Source organism: Durio zibethinus, unplaced genomic scaffold, assembly GCF_047325235.1.
Source record: "Durio zibethinus cultivar Kanyao isolate XHJ-2024 unplaced genomic scaffold, ASM4732523v1 HiC_scaffold_3, whole genome shotgun sequence".
Classification (NCBI taxonomy): domain Eukaryota; kingdom Viridiplantae; phylum Streptophyta; class Magnoliopsida; order Malvales; family Malvaceae; genus Durio; species Durio zibethinus.
The window spans coordinates 202,454-209,953 of record NW_028323044.1 but is presented as its reverse complement, the minus strand read 5'-3'; positions in this window follow the sequence as shown (position 1 = coordinate 209,953).

Sequence of the window (7,500 nt, the reverse complement as noted above, 5' to 3'; positions counted from 1 at the left end):
CCATGCAAAGGCGCGATACGAGGCCCGCCGGCCCCAACCGTCCCCGGGTTTACCTTACCCGAGAAAACATCGTGCCACGCTCGTGACCCTACGATGCCCGCCCACCTAGACACCACGAGTGCCTAGGAGTAGCTCACTTCAGACTAGCCAGGCCCCCGCCTGCCCGCTAGCCAAGGGGGTGGTGGAGAGCTGACACCAATCATCCCCCTATAAAGAGCGTTAGAGATTTTCCCAATACGCTACCAGTGACCGTAAGAATGTCTGAAACGGGGACACTTTTCTGCCCAGCCATGTCGGGGTCTTTCTCCGGCTAACTCAGGGCCCCGTAACCTTCCCTTTGGTCACCATTGCTCCTTGATACTGCTCGCTGCTCCACCAACCCACTCGAAGGTGCCCGCATATTGCTTCCACTAATGGCACCCGCCAGGATACTTGGCTTGAAGGTGTCCGACCATTGTCCCGAACTTCCCCGCGTATCTTGCGGCCCGGGGCTCCCATTGCCCCTACAACATGTTAGCATCATGTTCCAAAGCTCCGAATGCACGCCTTCATTCCTTAGAACCGCTTTCCCACCAGCTCGGTCTCGACCGCTGCTCGGTTCAGGGTCAGTCATGGCAGGACCAAGGCCTGACCATGACACTCTCCCCCACTTACTATGTCGATGCCCTCATCGACGCCAAGACCACACCCAACTATCCTGTTGCACACAGCTAACATTTCCTCATATGTCTCTTACTGGTGCTCTCAAGGATTGGGTTGAGGTCCCGTCACATGAGGCACCAGGCACAGTACTCGTCCATTGTTGGTGTAGATTGGTCCCATTGTTGCTCAGCTTTGTTGTAGTTCGAACCGCCTAACCTATCTTGGTTGTATTCATATGGGTCATACCATGGCTTCATCCCTTGATCATTGTCAGGTTGCGACCTCGAGGTGCCCTCATTGATCAATGACCCTCAGTAGAATGAATGACCACCGCTTTGCCACTCATTTGGTGCGTCCCACCGGACGTGACCCCTCACACCAACTGCACGCTTGCAGCATCAACTCACTGATGCGCCCCTCTGGACGTGATGCTTAGGTCAACCGCACTCATACGGCACCCTATATGATGACCCTAGCATAGTGGCATTCAAGCACCTTGGTCATCTCCCAACTTGGGTCCTCTCGGCCCCTCCAAGGTCACCTCTCTAGGTGTGGCCCTCAGGCCAACCGCCCCCAAGACGGCACCTTAAAGCGTGCTAATTCAGTCTTTGCCCCCGGCTTGAACACTATGCTCCATCGCCCAAGCTCCTTTATCTTGGCTCAGTCTCGGGGGGGGGGAATTGATAGGTCTCCCCCACTTTTACTGGAAACTCGGCACAGCATTATGCGCAACCCTGTCTCCTCGATGGTTCTATTGCTCGATAGTTTTGATTCCAACCCAGTTCCTAGGGCGTCCCAAAATCCGCTTATACTCGGAGACCCACTGATCTACCAGCACTTTTGGCCCACTGATTTGTTTGACTCGGGGATTCACCCGCTCGATCCTCAAGGTCCACTGACTTGCACGACTGAGGCCTTGTCAACTGGCCGTTTTCCCTTTCTTGTTCCACTGGAAAACATCCTGTCGTGGCCCACTGACCACCACTACTCGTGAAGCCTTCCCTTTCGGCCAATACAAGTTCAATATCCTGGTTCACACACACACTCTCGTGATCCTCTGACCACAAGAACTCATGGTCCACTGACCAACGCAGCTCATGGTCCACTGACCATCTCACTTGTGGCTTCAATCTTCAGCCACTTCATACTCTTCTGTGTAGTAGTCTCATGCTTGGACCCGAATACTTCGGCTTGCACCCCCGCTGGGGCACCTGCACCATACATCAAGTGCACACATTAGTAATTAATCTTGCAACTCGACGCCTCCTGCCCCTCAGGACAAGATTCACTCGGCCCACGTGGCCTGACACAACACCATTTCATGGTGTAAGACCCTTTTCGGATCTCGGTCTCACTACGGTTCCTTTCACCGTAAAGGCATCACATGCCACAACATATGCCAACACCTTTTTCTAGGTGAGGCTAGACTCTGGTGCCCTTTTTCTAGGCGTCCAAGAGTCTACTCGAGAGCCATTTTACATAGGCCCAATATTTCCCATCGCATGCAACGGTGGCCCTTTCTCGAGCCCCCATAGGCACAAAAACTGCATTTGTGTCTCGATAGCTCCATTCGGGCTTGGCACCACCGTAATTTCGCATCACCAGACCCACACATGGGGTCGCATAACTCTCGCCACTGAGCCAACCTAGGCTCTGATACCAAGTGTCACGGTCCGCGCGTTCCTTCTATTGAAACCACGCGTCCGTGTGGCACCAAGACTAATCCTAGTCAAGGTCAGCCTTCTATCGTGCCCATTTTCCGCCGCGGACAACCCTATTCCAGTCCACGATCCTCGAATGCTCATAGGGATGCATAGTCCCGGTTCTCATGGCCTTGAGGCCTCTTGACATGGTGCGAACCCAGCATCATGCCCGCCCGCATCGTTCGCAGGCTCCTATATTGAGTTTACGCCAGCACCCCACCTAAGCTGGTCAACAGCCCAACTCGGAGCCTCTAGGCTCATTTCGTCCCACGAGACTCGGTTCTTAGGGCTCAGGCCCTTAGCAACAGTATCGACTGCCCGCACGCATGATTGACACCCTACATCATGCTGGTCCCGCAAGGGGACTTGGGTGGACTGCCCCAGTGGCAGCACACCATCCCGACTGGCCGCAGGGGTCTAGCAGCACGCCTACCCGCTAGTCCGCACGCCCCTTTTTCTCGATGGCATCCCTCATACGTAAACACCATCACATGATCCTTCCGGCTCGAGGAGGGGAAAACCGACGGGCATAACGGATTCTACCGTCTAACCCCCTGTCTCCATGCAAAGGCGCGATACGAGGCCCGCCGGCCCCAACCGTCCCCGGGTTTACCTTACCCGAGAAAACATCGTGCCACGCTCGTGACCCTACGATGCCCGCCCACCTAGACACCACGAGTGCCTAGGAGTAGCTCACTTCAGACTAGCCAGGCCCCCGCCTGCCCGCTAGCCAAGGGGGTGGTGGAGAGCTGACACCAATCATCCCCCTATAAAGAGCGTTAGAGATTTTCCCAATACGCTACCAGTGACCGTAAGAATGTCTGAAACGGGGACACTTTTCTGCCCAGCCATGTCGGGGTCTTTCTCCGGCTAACTCAGGGCCCCGTAACCTTCCCTTTGGTCACCATTGCTCCTTGATACTGCTCGCTGCTCCACCAACCCACTCGAAGGTGCCCGCATATTGCTTCCACTAATGGCACCCGCCAGGATACTTGGCTTGAAGGTGTCCGACCATTGTCCCGAACTTCCCCGCGTATCTTGCGGCCCGGGGCTCCCATTGCCCCTACAACATGTTAGCATCATGTTCCAAAGCTCCGAATGCACGCCTTCATTCCTTAGAACCGCTTTCCCACCAGCTCGGTCTCGACCGCTGCTCGGTTCAGGGTCAGTCATGGCAGGACCAAGGCCTGACCATGACACTGAGCCTTGGTGCGGGCGGTTGCCTCGAGCACCATCGGCAGACCCTGGGCCCTGGTGCGGCCGGTTGCCCCGATAACCATCGGCACACGCTGGGCCCTGGAGCGGCCGGTTGCCTCGATCACCATCGGCAAAAGCTGGGCCCTGGTGCGGGCGCTTGCCTCGACCACCATCGGCACACGCTGGGCACTGGTGCGGGCGCTTGCCTCGACCACCATCGGCACACGCTGGGCCCTGGTGCGGGCGCCTGCCTCGATCACCATCGGCACACGCTGGGCCCTGGTGCGGGCGGTTGCCCCCAGCACCATCGGCACACGTTGGGCCCTGGTGCGGGCGCTTGCCTCGACCACCATCGGCACACGCTGGGCCCTGGTGCGACAGGTTGCCTCGACCACCATCGGCACACGCTGGGCCCTGGTGCGGGCGCTTGCCTCGACCACCATCGGCACACGCTCGGCCCTGGTGCGGTCGGTTGCCTCGAGCACCATCGGCACACGCTGGGCCCTGGTGCGGGCGGTTGCCTCGACCACCATCGGCACACGCTGGGCCCTGGTGCGGGCGCTTGCCTCGACCACCATCGACACACGCTGGGCCCTGGTGCGGCCGGTTGCCTCGAGCACCATCGGCACACGCTGGGCCCTGGTGCGGTCGGTTGCCTCGACCACCATCGGCACACGCTGGGCCCTGGTACGGGCGCTTGCCTCGACCACCATCGGCACACGCTGGGCCCTGGTGCGGCAGGTTGCCTCGAGCACCATCGGCACACGCTGGGCCCTGGTGCGGTCGGTTGCCTCGAACACCATCGGCACACGCTGGGCCCTGGTGCGGCAGCTTGCCTCGACCACCATCGGCACACGCTGGGCCCTGGTGCGGCCGGTTGCCTCGAGCACCATCGGCACACGCTCGGCCCTGGTGCGGCAGGTTGCCTCGACCACCATCGGCAGCCTCGACCACCATCGGCACACGCTGGGCCCTGGTGCGGGCGCTTGCCTCGACCACCATCGGCACACGCTCCGCCCTGGTGCGGTCGGTTGCCTCGAGCACCATCGGCACACGCTGGGCCCTGGTGCGGCAGGTTGCCTCGACCACCATCGGCACACGCTGGGCCCTGGTTCGGGCGCTTGCCTCGACCACCATCGGCACACGCTCCGCCCTGGTGCGGTCGGTTGCCTCGAGCACCATCGGCACACGCTGGGCCCTGGTGCGGCAGGTTGCCTCGACCACCATCGGCACACGCTGGGCCCTGGTGCGGGCGCTTGCCTCGACCACCATCGGCACACGCTGGGCCCTGGTGCGGGCGCTTGCCTCGACCACCATCGGCACACGCTGGGCCCTGGTGCGGCAGGTTGCCTCGACCACCATCGGCACACGCTGGGCCCTGGTGCGGGCGCTTGCCTCGAGCACCATCGGCACACGCTGGGCCCTGGTGCGGTCGGTTGCCTCGAGCACCATCGGCACACGCTGGGCCCTGGTGCGGGCGGTTGCCTCGACCACCATCGGCACACGCTGGGCCCTGGTGCGGTCGGTTGCCTCGAGCACCATCGGCACACGCTGGGCCCTGGTGCGGCAGGTTGCCTCGAGCACCATCGGCACACGCTGGGCCCTGGTGCGGCAGGTTGCCTCGACCACCATCGGCACACGCTGGGCCCTGGTGCGGGCGGTTGCCTCGACCACCATCGGCACACGCTGGGCCCTGGTGCGGGCGCTTGCCTCGAGCACCATCCGCACACGCTGGGCCCTGGTGCGGCAGGTTGCCTCGAGCACCATCGGCACACGCTGGGCCCTGGTGCGGCAGGTTGCCTCGAGCACCATCGGCACACGCTGGGCCCTGGTGCGGGAGCTTGCCTCGAGCGCCATCGGCACACGCTGGGCCCTGGTGCGGCAGGTTGCCTCGAGCCCCATCGGCACACGCTGGGCCCTGGTGCGGTCGGTTGCCTCGAGCACCATCGGCACACGCTGGGCGCTGGTGCGGGCGCTTGCCTCGACCAGCATCGGCACACGCTGGGCCCTGGTGCGGCAGGTTGCCTCGATCACCATCGGCACACGCTGGGCCCTGGTGCGACAGGTTGCCTCGAGCACCATCGGCACACTATCGGCCCTGGTGCGGGCGGTTGCCTCGACCACCGTCGGCACACGCTGGGCCCTGGTGCGGGCGCTTGCCTCGAGCACCATCGGCACACGCTGGGCCCTGGTGCGGCAGGTTGCCTCGAGCACCATCGGCACACGCTGGGCCCTGGTGCGGGAGCTTGCCTCGAGCGCCATCGGCACACGCTGGGCCCTGGTGCGGCAGGTTGCCTCGAGCACCATCGGCACACGCTGGGCCCTGGTGCGGTCGGTTGCCTCGAGCACCATCGGCACACGCTGGGCCCTGGTGCGGCAGGTTGCCTCGACCACCATCGGCACACGCTGGGCCCTGGTGCGGGCGCTTGCCTCGACCACCATCGGCACACGCTGGGCCCTGGTGCGGGCGCTTGCCTCGACCACCATCGGCACACGCTGGGCCCTGGTGCGGCAGGTTGCCTCGACCACCATCGGCACACGCTGGGCCCTGGTGCGGGCGCTTGCCTCGAGCACCATCGGCACACGCTGGGCCCTGGTGCGGTCGGTTGCCTCGAGCACCATCGGCACACGCTGGGCCCTGGTGCGGCAGGTTGCCTCGACCATCATCGGCAGCCTCGACCACCATCGGCACACGCTGGGCCCTGGTGCGGGCGGTTGCCTCGACCACCATCGGCACACGCTGGGCCCTGGTGCGGTCGGTTGCCTCGAGCACCATCGGCACACGCTGGGCCCTGGTGCGGCAGGTTGCCTCGAGCACCATCGGCACACGCTGGGCCCTGGTGCGGCAGGTTGCCTCGACCACCATCGGCACACGCTGGGCCCTGGTGCGGGCGGTTGCCTCGACCACCATCGGCACACGCTGGGCCCTGGTGCGGGCGCTTGCCTCGAGCACCATCCGCACACGCTGGGCCCTGGTGCGGCAGGTTGCCTCGAGCACCATCGGCACACGCTGGGCCCTGGTGCGGCAGGTTGCCTCGAGCACCATCGGCACACGCTGGGCCCTGGTGCGGGAGCTTGCCTCGAGCGCCATCGGCACACGCTGGGCCCTGGTGCGGCAGGTTGCCTCGAGCACCATCGGCACACGCTGGGCCCTGGTGCGGTCGGTTGCCTCGAGCACCATCGGCACACGCTGGGCGCTGGTGCGGGCGCTTGCCTCGACCAGCATCGGCACACGCTGGGCCCTGGTGCGGCAGGTTGCCTCGATCACCATCGGCACACGCTGGGCCCTGGTGCGACAGGTTGCCTCGAGCACCATCGGCACACTATCGGCCCTGGTGCGGGCGGTTGCCTCGACCACCGTCGGCACACGCTGGGCCCTGGTGCGGGCGCTTGCCTCGAGCACCATCGGCACACGCTGGGCCCTGGTGCGGGCGGTTGCCTCGAGCACCATCGGCACACGCTGGGCCCTGGTGGGTTTAGGCACATCTTCAAATTTCTGCCGTGCCAATGCCATTTTTATGGCTTGTAAATTCATACAATGGTCCCCTAAGCCTTCACGTGAAGTTTCGTTGGAAGATGACTCGTTTTCTATTTTTCATGATTTTTGAAACTTTTTGCGGTTCGGGATTTTTTAAAATTTTTTTATAAGGATTTTTGGCCCCAAATTTTGTAGGCATGATCCTTATATTTTTGTTGGCATGCACAAAAAAATTCAGCTAAAAACTCGAAGTAGAGAAGATTTTGTGACCGTTTGAAAAAAGTGTCCCCATTTCAGACACTTTAACGGCTACTGGTAGCAAACCTGTAAAATCTCAAATGCTCTTTAAGGGGGTGTGAATTCTCAGAGGTTTGATGAGGGATAGGGGGCCAACACAAGGCCAAGTACCAGCACCCATCGCACATCATGTGCGCACACCCCCCCGGCCCCCCTCCCAATCGCCGGAACCCCAATGCCGCC